The following is a 16,818-nucleotide window of genomic DNA, read 5'->3' on the forward strand; positions in this document are numbered from 1 at the left end:
CAGGCAAATTGAGGTTAAATGACTTGGCCAAGGTTACACAGCTAAGAAGTTTCTGGGGTCACATTTGAACTTGGGTCTTCCTGATTCTAGAACCTGTGCTCTATCCACTGCACCACCTAGCTGCCTTGATTTGTCATTCTACATGTTTATTAAGAATCAGAGGCAAGGCTTGAACCTTTGTCTTTTACTTTGTTTCTTTAATAATACCATATTTGCTGGTTGTTTCTAGATACTATCTTAATGAACTGCTTGTATGCTAAAAGGGATGACTAGACAACCAGCTGAGTTTAGGAATGGTCCACAAGATATATACTAGACAGGTAAGCATGTTCTTGGGTGGTAATCCTAGGAGGGAGAAAAGGGAGGCAGTCTAAATGATAAGAGAAATATGGAGGCCCCAGCTCAACTATCTAGAATTTATTATCCTAGTTGGGGGAAGGTTTTGATCATGCTACTCAAAATAATCATATAGCAATTGTGCCCATAAGCTGACAACTTTAATATTTAAATTTAGGTTTACACTAAACATGAGAATTCTAAAGAAATATTGTGGTTGCCGATTTAAAAATATTATTGCTTAAGTCAAAATGACTTTTAGCACTTTTATTTACAAAGAGGTGGAAAGAGTGAAAGTGGAAAAATGTAAAAGGAAGGGAGAGAATTGTCTAGCCTACAACCCCAAGTGCTTCTCTGGTGTCCAGCTTTGCCCCAGCAGGGCTTCCCCAAGTCTGATCTCCATGTGGATTTCTCAATAATCTTCAGCTAGAGGTCCTGGTGGTGTCTTCAACCAGAGTTCAACCAATGCAGCCTCCTTCAAAGTCAAGGCAGGAATCTCAGCCACTCACCCAGCAAGTGAACACAGGATTCTGGGAAAAGGTCTTCTTGAAGCCAAGGCAGGGATCTTAGCCACTCACTCCAAAAGCCAGGAATCTCTGGAACCAATCTCTCCAGAGGCCAGGAAAGGAATCTCCAGAACTAATCTCTCCAAACATGAGGAAGGGAATGAATCCAGACAATGCTGGTCTCTTATTTTTATGCCTCTCTTTTCCACACCACTTCCTATCACTTCCTGTCATTCCCCCTTCTTCACAGAAAGCCAATTGCAGTTTTTCAATTTGCCTAGTACTGGGGGAGTGAGAGGTTGGGGATGGGCAATAGCCTTTGGAGGTGTGAGCTTACTCTAGTAAGTGACTCGTGAACCCTCTTATTTAATGGTAAGTAGGGGTGCTTTGAGTTCTTGATTTGATTAGCTAAAAATAGACAAGGGGAAAGTTAATCCTATCTTTATACAACTATGTATCCAAGAATACAAATACCCCATATTCAGGCATAGCTCTACAACATAGGATACCACAGGGTCTGAATCTATGCCATTATAAATTCAGTCCTTTGGATTAAACAATCTTTTGGAATAAACAAGACTACAACTTGGAATCCTCATTCAAAATGCAAATACCAGTCAGTGTGTCAAGGGAGCCTGTCTACCCCAGACCTGTGAAGAATTTCTCACCTCCACCCCCACCTCAAAGGACAGATAAGAACAATTTGTTCCAATGGGCATGAAGGTGGCTGAAGCAGATGCTGTGGAGTGCTTAGAGCTTGGTCAGACATGGAAAAAGTCAAGGTTATCCCCTGCATCCCACTGCATCCCAGGTCATACCCAGTCATCCTGACTTTCGTCTTGCCACTGGACTTCAATGACTCTGGAAGAGAGAGGAAGACCAATGACTTTGGGCTACTCTGCCTCACTTAAAACCAATTTATGCATGAGTTAAAAGACATCACCAATAGTGATGTCATTTTGGTCTTCTTCCAGAATAGAGGACAACAACCAACCTCTAGTAGGCAGAATATTTTTGGTATTTAGTGCCATTTAATTTCTCAGACCACTTTCTTTCCTTAGATGGAAGGAGGGATCTTAGAGGTTATTGAGTCCAACTACTTCCTTCCCCTCTTATTTTACAAATAAAGGAACTGAGACTCAGACAGATCAAGTGACTTGCCCAGGGTGATACAGCTTATAAATGTCTAAAGAAAGATTTGATTTTATATCTTTCAAACTCCCAGTCCTTCATTCTATCTACTGTTCCCTGCTGCCATGTAGTGGAAAGTCATGGAGAGAGCCATAGATCTATGAGTCAGGAGATGGGATGCCTTTTAACTTATCAGTCATGTGATTCTGTAAAGGGTGAAATTATGGTTGACACTATAAAAAAAAAATCTAAATTTAAGTGGTCGCCAAGGGAAATCCCAAATAATAAAATACCCAAGTCAGATGCCAAATTTTATGGTGATTTAATTGATATAGTAGAGAAGATTTTAAGAAGAAGGAGGAAGGAAGGGACTAGTATCGGGCAGGAAGATAGGAGATCTAGAAAGTAAGGTTTTGAGTGTGAAGGAGGAAAGAATCAGCCTGACCTCCAAAGAGGCTTAGTTGAGATGCCCAAACCTGAAATCAGCTCTAGGGCAAAACTCACCACCCAACACTCCAAAATGTTGGAACTCTTAGCATGCTGCCAGCCAGGGTCATCTCTCCAGCAAAAGAGAACGAGGCAGAAACTGACGTGCCTTATATGGACATTTTTACATCACTTTTCTGCATCTCATCTGTACCAATGAGAACTTAGCTTGATTTAGGACAGCCCAGAGATCTGTCCTTTTTTTTGCACATGTCTGTTGTGTAAACCTCAAAATTCCTTAGACTTATAAATGTTGGAAATTTCACCATTGGGATATTTCATACTTGGAAAATTCACAATTCAGAGATGTCACTATATCTGTGAGCTTCAGTTTTTCTCATCTATAAAATGAGAATAATGATATTATAAATAAATGATATTATGATACTATTTTAAATGGCTGTCATAAGGATTCTTTGGGGGAAAATGTACCTAAAGTTGATATCAGTTAATTACTTTTATGAAGGTAGTAGGTAGGTGAGAGCTAAAAGGGGTAGGAGAAGGTAGGTATGACAACAGAAAAGAGCCAGAATGGACTTTGATGATCATCTATCCAGTCCAACTTCTTCATTTTACAGATTAGAAAACTGAGGCTCAGAGAGAAATCACCTTCCCAAGGCTGCATATGTAGTAATTGGGAGAGGTGGGATTTGAACTCCTGTCCTCTTTCTCCAAAACTAGTAGGTATTCTTTCCACTATAACCACTTTAATGGGGAAGTAGGAGAAGAGAAGAAAATAAGGAAAGAAGATAAAGTTCATAGGTTTGTCAATAGCCTATGCTGCTCTCTTATGTGTCAAGGCAACCAGTTACTATGATGGATAGAGTGTTGAGCCTGAAGTCTGACTCCAGCTAGGTTGCTCAGTGGATAGAACACTAAGCCAGGAATCAGGAAGACCTGAATTCTAATCTAGTCCTAGAGACTTTCTAGGTGTGTGAGCCCATGCATATCTCTTAAACTGTTTACCTCCAATTCTTCATCTGTATAAATGAGGATAATAATAGTACCTCCCAGCGGAGTGAGAATCAATTATATTTGTGAAACATTTTGTAAATCTTAAGTAGCAATATAAATGCTACCTATTATTAAATGTTTGTATAGGATGAAGAAGCAACTAGGTAGCTCAGTGGATAGAGCACTAAGTCTGGAATCAGGAAGATATGAATTTGAACTGGTCTCAGACACTTACTAGCTATGTGACCCTGAGGAAGTCACTTAATCTCTATTTCACTGGAGAAGGAAATGGCAAACCACTCTAGTATCTTTGCCAAGAAAACTCCATGGGAAATATAGTGTTTAGAATTATGAAGGGTCAGATATAACTGAGCAACAACAGGGTGGTATAGTGATGGGGATGGTGAGGGGAGTGAGTATGGAAGAAGTTCTTATCTTTACCAGGATTGGATTCCTTTACTTTTGAAAGCATCAGGAAGATGAGGAAGCAGTATCACAACAAAAGGAAAAATATTACAGATGAAAGAGACCATCTAAGGAGGGAGCTGACTAGTGAAATGCATTTTGAAAAGGGAGCTTTCCTGAGGCAGAGATGATGAGCAATTCCCTGGCAGTGATCAGCATTTGAATGATTCAAGATGCCTCTTCCCACTCCACCCACAGTCTTTGAGATGGTGACGGTGGAAGCCATGTCATGCTATTGCTTAGAAGAGCTAAAGATGGCAATAATCAAGAATTACCAAAAAAAATGACCTTGGTTTTCCATATATATGTACTGTATTTGGAAATGTGTAAGCAAGCTGCAACCTATAACCAATGTTATAGAAAAACAACAGGAAAGGAGAGAGAAAGGAATGACAGCTTTATGGCCCACATACACCGTGGGTATCCTCCTGAAATCAGGAAAAATAAAGGAAGGTCTCCAATATGGACTCTATTAAGAGCAGCATAGGAAGGGCAGGGAGGGATGAGTTGCAATTTACAGCTTTGGGGAGTACTCAAGAATCTGTGATTAAAGATTCATTTGAGTATTTGTGTGTACATTCAGTTTCTGGGAAAGGCAATATAGTGTGGTGGATGGAGCTCTTGAATTTGTAAGGAACACCTAGGCTACATGATCTTGGGCAAATTGTTTAACTTCTCAGTGCTCCAGTCAATTTTCTAGGACTAGTGGTTCTTAAATTTTCTGGGGTGAAGGTCTCTTTATTTATGCTCTTGGTCTCAGGATGCCATCACTCTTAAAAGAAATATTGAGGACAGCAAAGGACTTTTGTTTTATGTGAATTATGTCTATTGGCATTTACCATATTTAAAAATTAAATCATCTTAGTATTATTATGAAAATAGGTTTGATCTAGCAGTCTCCTTGAAAGGATCATAAGAACCCCGAGGGATCCTTATGGATCACACTCTAAGAACTGTTGTTTTAAGACTCTAAGTTGTAAAGCAGATGCCATCTTTAAGGGAGAGTTTCCTACTCAGGAGTCCCCTATTAGTTTCATGGGTCCAGTCTCTATCCATATATCTAGATAGCCCTAGATAGATTTAACTATCACTCACTTATACCTGTAATGAGCTGGGGAAAAATAAACATTGAAAAATTAAATATCTTCTGATGTAGGTGTTCCAACCCTACTTACTTACACCATATTAGGAATTTTACTTCCCCTCAAAGCCAATGTCTACTCCTACATTTTAAATTCAATTTAGAAATATTTATTAAATATCAACTATGTGAAAGTATATTGTGGAATTAAAGAGATACAAATATAGATTCAGCACATACCCTTCTCTTAAGAAGTTTATAATCACAGGGGAGAAAAGCTGTGCTTATAAATATTTAACAACCAGCTCTGGAACCGCCCCCCCCCCATCACAATACACTTTTAACTTTAATCTGCATTATGAAAATTTTCTCCATCACTTTCTTAAATCTAGACAACCAACAAAACAATAAACCATGTTCTGAACTATAGTTTATTGATTTCCCAGGCACAAATTTTAACACTGGAAATTTAGCAATTAGCATTCTTGAATTGACTGGAGCTGACTCCAGCACACCTCCTGGAGAGAAGGGAAATGTGAGATAAGGATACAAAAGGTCTGGGTACCCCAAAAAGAGAAATTTGAGAAAGATCACTTTTGGGGGGTAATAGGGAGGACAGAGAAGGCTTCAAAGACCCAGTGTTACCTGAGATGAAGTAAGAGAAGAATTTCAACAGTAAGAGATAGTAAGGACTCCATTCTCAGTCTGACTTAGGCTAGATTAGTTGTATAGGTTTGAGAATTCAGCAAAATGAGATACTTAGAAGGCTGACAAAAGGAAAGTTTATTTAGCAATAGCAGAGAAAGGATATTGTAAGGGGGGAAAGGAGTTAATTTTAAAAGGTTTGGACTGGATTATTTAAGAGTGTGGTTGCCAGGAATTTAATTTATTCAAAATAGATTTCTTTAAAATTTATTTACAAAATGTAGAAAGAGTTAAATAAGAAAATCAGAGAGAGGATAAGGTAAGTCTCTTCTGAGGTTAGTTTTTTTTTTTTTTCAGAAAATCCAGCAGTTAAGAGTTAGCTTTTCACTCACCCCGTGTCAGTTCAAAGGAAGAGATTTTAGAACAACCTTACCAGGAACAGGGTCTCAGGTCCAGCCTCCACTCCAAAGAATGAAGAACTGTCAGTAGAACTGTATTCAGGAAGTTGTAACTTCCTTTTAAAGACACTTTCTCTTGCTTCACTTTCTGTGCCTTCCCCTAATTCTATATCTGCCAATCACAGTTGAAGTCCTGCTTTAGGACTGCCGAGGAGGCAGTCAGTTGATTCTGATTCATCACCCATTATCGCACACGTGGGTCACAGACCTTTTGGTGATTAGATCTTAAAATGGGCACATCTCTATGCTCAACTTTTAAGTAGGGTGTTTACAATTTTGGTGATTAAAATCTTAAAATAAGCAGGGCTTACAATTTAAACTTCACAATATTCAGCATGGGTACAGCACTAATTCAGTTGGCTGTTGAACAGAAGTTAGAGGGAATAGACAGTAATTCCTTTATGCACTGGGTTTTTTGTACTTAAACCATCAGGAAGCAATGTCAATAGTCCAAGTCTTAGCCCCTGAAACCAAATAAATCTCTGGAATAGTTTTAATATCATTTAATATCACCCACTGAGTCTTTACATAGTCTTTACATGATGGCACCATGCTACACATTGAAAAAAGAAATGCAAGCAAAAAGGAAGATAGATTCTGTTATATTCTAATGGGGAAGTCAACATTTAAAACGAAGATGAAAAGGGGATAAGATTAAATCTAAGAAGATACCTGACACAGGAACATTATGAAGTTGTGTTTGTTTGTTTTTAACAACTCTTACCTTCTGTCTCAGAATAAATATTGAGTATCGATTCCAAGGTGAAGAATCAATATTGAGGATGGATTCTAAGGTGAAGAGTAATAAAAGATAGGCAGGGTAGTTAGGTCACTCAATGTATTCCAAGCCACTCCCACAGATGGAAGGTCCTGGTTTTGAATTTGATGCCAGATTCCTCCTAGCTGTGTGACTCTGGGCAAGTCACTTAACCTCCATTGTCTAGTCCTTAGCAATCATCTACCTTAGAAGCAATACATAATGTTGATTCTAAAATGGAAGGTAAGAGTTTAAGAAAAAAAAAAGGATATAATAGTCTGGGGTATAGGATCTTAAAGAGAGGTCAAGAAGGAGGAGGACCAAAAAAAATCTCATTCCTCTGCAAGTATACTTAACAAAAATTGGTGATTGGTTGAATCCATGGGGAAGAGACAAAGATGACTTTAAAGTTATGAGCCCAGGTGATTGGGGGGATGATGGTGTAGAGAAGTGAAGAGTTAATTTTCTGATATAATTGAGAGGAGATGGCCATGGATCATCCAAAGAAAACACTAGCTAATATTTATGTAATGCTCACTACAAGCTGTAAACCTTAAATTTCTTAGACTTATGAATGTTGGAAATTTCCCCATTGGGAAATTTCATACTGGAAAAAATTTCCTACTGATAGTAAGAACTCTATTGGAATGTGAAACCCCTTGGCATGGGAGGATCCTTCTCCTCCCTACTTAAGACTACTTTAGGACAGAAACCTTTTGCTAAACAATGGAAAGGGTTTTGACCTATGCTTAAGCATAGAACAGGAAGTTCTTTGAGTCATGATTGATTTTAGAATTGATACAATAGATACTTGGAATGACAGAACCAGGTCTTGGAAAATACAATCTCCACCCTACTTAGAGTAACAGGATTTAGGAAGGGCTGCAGCAAAGATCAAGATTTAATTATTTGAAAATATGACCTTCAACAGACATGTGCAAAGCCACAGACCTCTGGGAAGTCCTGGGTTAAACTAGAGCCACCATTGCCACAGGGGAGACATCGACAGTGATTGGTAGATGTGAGAACTGAGGGGAGGGAACTTAGATGGTTTCCTTAAAGATAGCGGGGTCTGAGGACAGGGGGAGGAGAGTTTTTTGTTCTGAGAGGAGGAGGTTTTGCTCTGAAGGAGGCTGAGAGGAGAGAGGTCCTGGAGGGAGAGCTCCTGGAGAGGTCTTGAAGGAGGCTGTGGAAGGAGAACTCAGGAGGAGTCAGGAGGAGAAGGCTCTGGAAACATTTCTTGAAAGGAGGCTCTCTTGAAGGTGGAGCCTGAGGTTGGCATGAGAAGCCTTACCTAGAGAGATCTTGGGTGAGTGATAAAACCAACTGACTGATTTATTCATTCTTATTCCTTTCTTCCTTTCTCTCTTTTTCTATTGATTAATCAGTGTATTATAAATTAAATTTTTCTATAAAACCCAGTTGGCTTGGGCATATTCATAAATTGGGAATATATTCCCTGGTGACCATCTTATATTTATATAAACCCAAGACACAGTGGAAAACATATTTCAGTGGTCATAATTGCTATATATTTCCCTTGCTCCCAAAACATTTTAATTATCACAAAGCCAAGCACTTTATAATTATTCTCTTCTTTGATCCTTATAACATCCCTGGGAGTTAGGTACTATTATTATTCCCATTTTACAGATGGGAAAATTGAGGTTAAATGACTTACCCAGGTTCACAAAACCAGTAGATATCAGGGAATAGATATGAACTTGTTTCCCTCATTCCAAGGCTGGTGTTCTATCCACTGAACCTCTTAGCTGCCTAACAAAAAAGAGGTCAGTGGTGAGAGTGACATCCATAGAGTGGTGAAGATGGAATAAAAAGTGAAGAAGTGGAGGCTACAACCAGAGACTTCTCTTTCTAGAAGTTTCACAGTTGCCCCCTACCTTGAGTATCTAATAATATTCTTCCTTAAACATATTTGCTTTTAGAAACTGACAATTACATTATTTTCATTGCTGTTTTACAGGAATAACCACAGAGGCACGCCCAAACTTCACCTTCCTACATGTGTGGAGGTCTTTCTCAGAAGAGAAGGGACACTTGGCAATCCTCTCATTTATTTCTAGATCCTTTTCTAGTTTGCGTGTAGACAGCCCCCTCACTTCCAAAACGGCAGGGCCAAGAAATCTCCCTCGAATTTCCTACCTCCATAGTGAAAAGATGAAGGAACATGTTTATTTACACATTCAGTCAGCAGGCAGGCTGTTGCCTTCATTCCCACAGCTCTGATGAGTGTTCCGGAGACTTGGAAAGATGTAGGCTCATATGTACACATTTATACAAGGTTACCTTGAAGAGGAATCCATTGTTTCCTAACCCATTTCAATTAGGGAAACTATTAACAGATGGAGCTAGCTAGTACCCGGACAGTAAGCAATACCCATGCAAGACAACGACGTCCCTTGTGACACTGGAGCCTTTGCAGTAGTGTAAGCTATGAAATGAGTATGTGTACTAAGTGTAACTTCTTTCAAAGGGAGGGTACAATTCTCTTTGCCTATTTCTTTTTACTGTATTTGCTTGGGCTGACTGCCAACATTAAATGGCAGAGAGAAATAGAATGCTAGCAAAAAAAAGGTCAATTTGATATTTCATTGAAACAAGGCACAATACTTTCATTCCCTTTTTGGTCCTCCAAAGTTACTCCTCCTTCCATTCCTTTTTTAAAAAAAAGAAAAAAGCAAACCTCAAGGTTAATGTCCTTTTCAACCTATATTTTATGGTACTGTAGGTGTAATGTCACTGAAATCTCATTACATTCTAGGTTTTTTGATATCTTTGAGTTAATTTTGAGCCTATTCTGAAATCCATCACTACAAACTCCCTAGAATGACTTCCATTTGTTTGTTTATTTATTATTGGGGTGTGTATATGAGAGAAACCCAAAAGTATATGTATATATTTTTTGGTATCTTTATAAACATAACTACTGCTCTGACACAAACATTCAAAGAGCCAGCATTCCAACCCTGTTTTCCAGATTTCCTTGCAGTTCCTTTACTTTGCAGAATGGTATGAGCCAGGATATTCCCTGAGCATGGCCCAACCTTGCATTCCATCCAGTCTACAAAGGTAATGTGCATTTGTTAACTTATTCATTCACTACTGAAGAGTTCAAAACAGAGCCTTGATTTTTTTTTTATCAGTGATTTTCTGAATCAATATATTTCCCCCATTACCACTCAAAGTAAAAATATTTTCTGCCTCATCTCACTTTTTCAGAATAATTTGTATGGGATTCTTTAGCTTTATTTGATTGTGTGCATATCATCACCACCCTGTTAGAATGTGAGCCCCTGGAGGACAGGGCCTTTTTTTTTTTTTGTGTTGGGGCAGTGAGGCTCAGACTACTGAGAGCCAGGCCTACAGACCAGAGGTCCAGAGTTCAAATTTGACCTCAGATACTTGCTAGCTGTGTGATCTTGGGCAAGTCACTTAATCCCCATTTCCTAGCCCCTATCATTCTTCTGCCTTGCAACCAATACACAATATTGATTCTAATATAGAAGGTAAGGGTTTAAAAAAAACAACCTTTGTGTCCTTAGTGCCTAACACAGTGCCCTGCAGAGGGCAGGCCCTCAATAAATAGTTTTTGAATTGAATCTAGGTGTCCCTCCTTGATTTGTGCTCATGCTAGTTATACCCAATGTCATTCTGTTGCATTGAGGAAGGATGGCTACTATATCATTGCCTTAAAGAATGCTTTCTAAGAGCTAGTCTTAGAGATTTGAAGTCTTGGGTTCAAATCCGATCTCAGACACTTCTTAGTTGTGTGACCTGGGCAAATCACATAACCCCCATGGCCTGGCCCCACTGCTCTTCTGCTGTGGAACCAATACATAATATTGACTCTAAGATGGAAGGTATGGGTTTAAAGAAAAAGAATTCAAACTGGGGTAGAGATGTCACATGAGATAAACCATCATTTTGCCAAAGAATCACAGAATTTGAATTGGAAAGAACTTAAACAACCATCTATTTCCATCCATACTCAAAAGGATTCTTCTTCCTACAACAAACTCACCAAGTGGTCACCTAGTCTCTGCATAAAGACCTCTCAAGGGAAAGACCTTCCTCCCTCCCCAGGTAACCTATTCCACTTTTGGACAGCTCTTCTTGCTGCAAAGTTTTTCTTTATATCAAGCCTACATTTGCTCCTTTGTAACTCCAATCATTGCTCCTGGTTCTGAGCTCTGGGGTCAAACGAGTCTGCTCTCTCTTACACATGACAGCTCTTCGAATACCTGAAGACAGCTAGCATGTGTCTCCTGAGTCTTGTCTTCCCCAGGCTAAACATGCCTTCTACAGACGATTTCCTACTCAGCTGAGCTTTTCTAGTATCTATCTAAAAAAACCCCAGCAATAAATAACTTTGTGAATTATTATTATTAATTGCCATTATCTCATTCCCAGTTCATTGTTGCTATCTCAAGTATGTCTGGCTTTCCACTGGTGACATCAGGGGGTCTAGATGTTACTTGTAATTTTTGGGCATAGACCTTTTTTTAAATGACAGCAAAAGATCTTGGTCCTGATGTCCTGACTTACTTCTATGTTCCTTTGCCATTTATGGTCTAGATAAAAATACCTTTGTCATTGTTCAGTTGTGTCTGACTCTTTGTGATCCTTTTGGGGTTTTCTTTGCAAAGATGTTGGAGTAGTTTGCCATTTTACAGATAAGGAAGCAAACAGGGTTAAACAACTTACCCAGGATTCCATAGCCAATAAGTATCTGAGACCAGATTTGAACTCAGATCTTCCTGACTCCAGGACCAGCACTCTGTTCATTATATCACATAGCTGCCCGCCTAACCCTTATTTTATCATCTAGATCCCACTATATAACATCAGCCCATGGACCTGTTCCATTTTCTCCAGTAAAAGCCTCTTCTCGACTGTGTTTCCAGGACCTTAGAAATGGTACCCTTTTGGTACAATATGGATCACAAACTGAGGACAACTCCCTCCATCTTGTGTTAAGCATTAGCTCACCAATTAAAGAACCTCTTTGTCATATTCCCCACCCCAATATTTGATAATATCTGTTCAGTGAGACTTCAGAGGTTCCCTGATTTCAGCAATCAGCTTTGTCATTCAGGTCTAGGCATGTTATCAAATAATCCAGCTCTTGAAATTTCCCCTCCCAAATCCTTCTCTCTCCTTTATGGTTTTTAAGCATATATAAGCTTTGTTCTTTTGTTCCTTTGGGAAGTCTCTGCCCACGATGGTAGGGCTCCCTTACTGGAGAATTCTGTAAATCCTCAGACAAGTTTGATTCTCTGAGGTCTTGTTATTCCAGTGTCACTCATGGTGGCTAGCCTTTGGCACTTACTTATGTAATAGGCTCTGAGTAGAAGCAGGAAAACCATTCCCCTCTTCCTTGAGCAAAACATCTTTCTATATCTACATGCCACATTAACCTGAAATTTCACCATTCATTCTTTTAGAAAAAATGATTTGTTCTATTCAAAAAATAAGTATTTCAAGAATGTATAGAGATTTAAACTGTTAGTAGTTATTTCTATTTTACTTTTGGAGATATCTTAAATTAAAGGTCAACAAACTACTATTGCTGGTCATATCCATATTGTGGCCTATATTTGTACAGCTTTTCCACTAGGAATGATTTTTACATTTTAAAATGAACTTTTATCAAATTTAAAAATGTACCAACCATTCTTAGTTCAAGGGCCACCCCAAAATATGCTACAGGCAAGATTTGACCCTCCAGGAGTGTTTACTGTCCCTGCCTTAGATGATCTATCCTCCAGTCATTTCCCTTCATTTAAAACACCTGGGAGCAGGGCATTAGGTGAATGTGAGTTTTTACAGGAGGTAGGGGGTAGTATAATTTGGGAGCATAGATGCATGGACCAGTGAAGTAGTGTAGAAATGGATGTCACAACATACCTGGGAGTGAGGCCACAAGGGAAAGCAAAACAAGTAGAATTTCTCTCACTTGTTCCAAAGGTAACCTGCTCTATTAGCTAAGACGGAGCTACATTAACCTTGAATTCCCTCAAACTGCATTTTAAACAGTGTGACTATATGGGAGAATCATGGCTAAACACCAATCCTTATGAAAAAAGGTCTAGGGATTTTCGTAGACTACAGGCTCCTTATCCATCAATCAATAAGCATTTATGAGGCAACTACTATGTGCCAGGCACAGTATGAAATGCTGGAATTACAAATACAATGAATGAAATACTCCTTCCTTAAAAAGAGCTTTTAGTATAATGGTAAGTCAATTGGTAGTTGTTGTCCTTTGTGCTTGAAGAAGATCAAAATGATGTCACATTTTGTGATGTCTTTTGACTCACACATAAATTGGATTTAAATGAGGAAGAGTTATGCAAAGTCCTCAGCCCCACTCTCTCTTTCAGTCATTCAAGTCCAGTGCTAAGACAAGTCAAGATGACTGGTGATAGCTCAGGATACATTGGATGACTTTGACTTCTTCTATATCTAATCGAATCCTTTTTTTTTTTCCAAATTACAGTTTTATTCAAGACTACAGCAGGATTAAGTTTTAGTGGTTTTTGACAGTGCTACTTTTGAACAGAGTAAAGGAACCCACAAAAACAGTAATATTAAAACAAATGTACACAGGAAGAGTTCAGGCTTCCAGATGTGTGAGAATCATGCATACAAAAGAATGGTCTGTGGTTGCTGGGACCGGGGCCTGCTTCAGATCATGTAGTTTTGTTTACCACCTAATACTCTAGAGGTCTTCTGCTCAATCTTTCCCACATAATTCACACAAACATGCAGAGTTTTTAACTTTAAAATAATGACAAAATTTGAAACCCCTTTGAAGCCCACACCAAGAAAAAAATTAAATTTGACTATATTAGTGAGCCTAAAGTAGGTTATCAACATTAAGTAATTCTCACTGATCAGGCCCATTCATGGAAAACAGGCAATACCTGGAAATACCAACATGTAATACCAAGTGAAGGAAGCAACAAGGGTATCAATCTTAATATAAGACATTGATAGGAGATTAAGACAGGATACAATAACATGCTAAACATGCTATTACCATGACATTGACCCAGGAGTGGAAACATGGGTTCTGGGCTCATAATTTCCAATCCCATAATGTTCAAATACTTTTAATAGGAAAAAAAGGAAAAGTGTATGGAAAGACAGGAGTGTGAATGAATTGATGTGTCTAATCACATAAAGCAAATTCTCAAATTTCAAATAAGAGAGTCAATACTAATGCTAAACTACGTTGGCTTAGCCAGTGGACGCCAATTAGGCAAGGACCAATTTTATTCCATCATAATCTTCAAGGATTTTCAACTGATGATTAACCCAACCCCATGAATTCTGACCTGATATAAAAGTCCCCTATCCATCATCATCCCAAGGATCAATCCCTGAAGTAATGGTGATAAAGGCAGAAGGAGAGTCAAGTCTCCATAAAAGCTAATCAAGTCAAAAGAAATTTTCTAATACTAGGAGCCTACATTAGGTCAAGTGTCTGAAGCAGCATTGAATTCATAGATATAGGTTGGCAGGCAAGTTTTGAATCTGAAGTTTTAAAAAATTGGCAATTATTTGACATAATAAAATTGCTAGAAAATGTTTATCAGTATGTGGAATGTTGACTGCTGATTGTAAAGATTTGCAACCCAGATGAATAAATAACTACATAGATGTCTTATCAATGAAATTCTTTAAAAATTTACAAAAACCTAAAGTTTTTATTTAAAAATAACCACATTATACCACAATGAAACATGGCAAAAAAAAGTAGTCAGAGTTCTATCCATGATTCTTCACAAAGCTAATGGATAAAGTGGTAGAAATTATTTTTAAAAAAGAAAAAAAGAATTTGTTATTGCACTTAAGCACCGACTTCTTACATCTTAACTTACTACTTTAGAAAATCCATGTAGTAAAATTGATAAGACTAAAATACAAAATTCTAATTTGTAAATATTCATTGGCCATTCTTTCATTTCATGATGGTGGAATGCAATAGACAATTAATACAGTATCTTTTTTGCTGAGGGGAGGAACCTGCCCAAATTAGATCATAATTTCAGTTCACAGTAATTGTATTTTTAAAAAAATCTAGCAAAGTTAGTGCAGTTTTTTTTTTCCCCTTTCTGTGCAGTGGTCTGCTCTCCTTCACTCCCATTCCACAACTGAAGTAATACTGGTTTGGAGACCTAGCCCAGGTTTGATCATAAGTGTCTGATAAAGGACTTCTGTAAAGGTATTTCCAAATGGCATAGTAATGTACTGCTGCTGCTGTGGCCACAAAAAGGTGCCAAATGGCATGGGCGAATGGAATGATGCCATCACTTTTGAAGACCAATGCAGGAGAAAATCCCATTGTTAGACAAAAATAGCTCGACCACTTTATACTTTTCATGGTAGAGAAATACATAAATGTTTCCTCCAGCTGCCATGAGCCAGATAAACCAACACATTATGAGATGCCAGGGGTCCAAATTCTGGGAGATTTAACCACGGTGCAGAGGAGACTGCAATGAAGAAATAGATTACTCTTCTATCACGCATATGAAAACAATACTCCTTTGTCCTTTTCCGTGAAACAATGTGAAATACTGTGGAACCGATGAAGAGGCCCATTCCATAAATCCATGCTGGGATCTCTTCCCAACACTCATCGGATAGACGATGGGGAAGGGCACTGCCCATGATAGCAGGAACAATGAGGAGTGCATGTGTGTAACAGTTAGCTGCATGCTCATAACAGGCTGTTGGCTGGGGCCCGACGGTTCATGAGCCGCTGAAATCGGCTCTTCAACCACATTGATGCCCCGGACGCCTCAGGTGCTCCGTCTCAGCTCTCAGCGTGGCTGGCCCTGCGGGCTCAGGGCCCTCATCTCCCAGGGTCGGACTCAGGCTGCTGGGCTCACGCGGCCGCCCGTCCCCGTCCCCGTCCCCGTCCCCGTCCCCGCCAGAGACTGCTCTGCTGGGCTGGGGCTCGACAGACAGGGCCAGAGGGAGGGAGATGGGGGCTGGGTTCCGGGAGGCCGGGCTCTAACCAAATTCTAACTGTTCCATAGCGCCTCCTTCAGCCACCGTCATGGTTGTTACAAGAAATTGTTCTCACCCTCCCTTTCCCCAAAGGGAAATCTTCCTAACCTGGATAGATCCCCCTCTAATTCGCTGATGGATTTCAGGCCTTTAGGTTACCCCCAATCTGGTTTAGCCTACCTGCTGGAACAGTTTCCTGGGGTGAGGCAGCCGCACATATTGCCGCCCTCTTGGAGCCACAGGTAAGAGTTGAATGTCAGGTGGACACCCAAGGAGGAAAACAGATCTGAAAAGGACTCGGCAAGCCTTCACATCAGAAGTACTAATTTTCCCTGAACACATGTTAACAAAGAAGCTAATGCAGCACTATACTGTATAGTATTCAGAAGGAGAGTGGGAAATGAGAGTCCTGTTATAGTCACACCATGGCTGGTAGGCTGTATTCAGTTCTGGATGCTACATTCTAGGAAGGATGTCCACCAAATGGATCAACTCCCAAAGAGACCAACCTAGATAGTGAGAGACCTGGGAAATATATCATTTGAAAATGATTGCAGATCTAACTAGGATGTGTGTCCTGGAGGAGCAAAGGCTTTGGGGAAATGTGAGAGTTGTCTTCAAGTATCTGAAACATGGAGAAATGGAATTGGATTTATTCTTTTTTTGGCCCAGGAGGATAGAACTTGGAATAATCAAGGAAAGTCACAGAAAGGCTGATTATTAGCTTGATAAACTCTCCTGGTTCCCAAAATGGGAACGAGTTACCTGGAGGTAATGTCAGCAGGGTTATTCTGGAACTTCTCAGAATCAGTTATTAAATTTTCATTGGGATCATTTACACCTCAGAAACTGGCAAATGGTACAAATTTGGGCTTGATTTATTTTTTGTTGATGCCTACACTTAAGAATGTGATGAAGAGATTGTTCCTAATTCAAATTAAACATGAAAGTATGTCC

The 16,818-nt window shown here is 39.3% G+C and overlaps 1 pseudogene; it reads right to left on the reverse strand.

Annotated features, from left to right (window-relative positions):
- Positions 1 to 14,893: 14,893 nt before the first annotated feature.
- LOC100027747 (monocyte to macrophage differentiation factor-like) lies at positions 14,894 to 15,634 on the reverse strand (annotated as a pseudogene).
- Between the last annotated feature and the right edge of the window lie 1,184 nt (positions 15,635 to 16,818).

This window comes from Monodelphis domestica, chromosome 7 (genome assembly GCF_027887165.1).
Source record: "Monodelphis domestica isolate mMonDom1 chromosome 7, mMonDom1.pri, whole genome shotgun sequence".
Lineage (NCBI taxonomy): Eukaryota > Metazoa > Chordata > Mammalia > Didelphimorphia > Didelphidae > Monodelphis > Monodelphis domestica.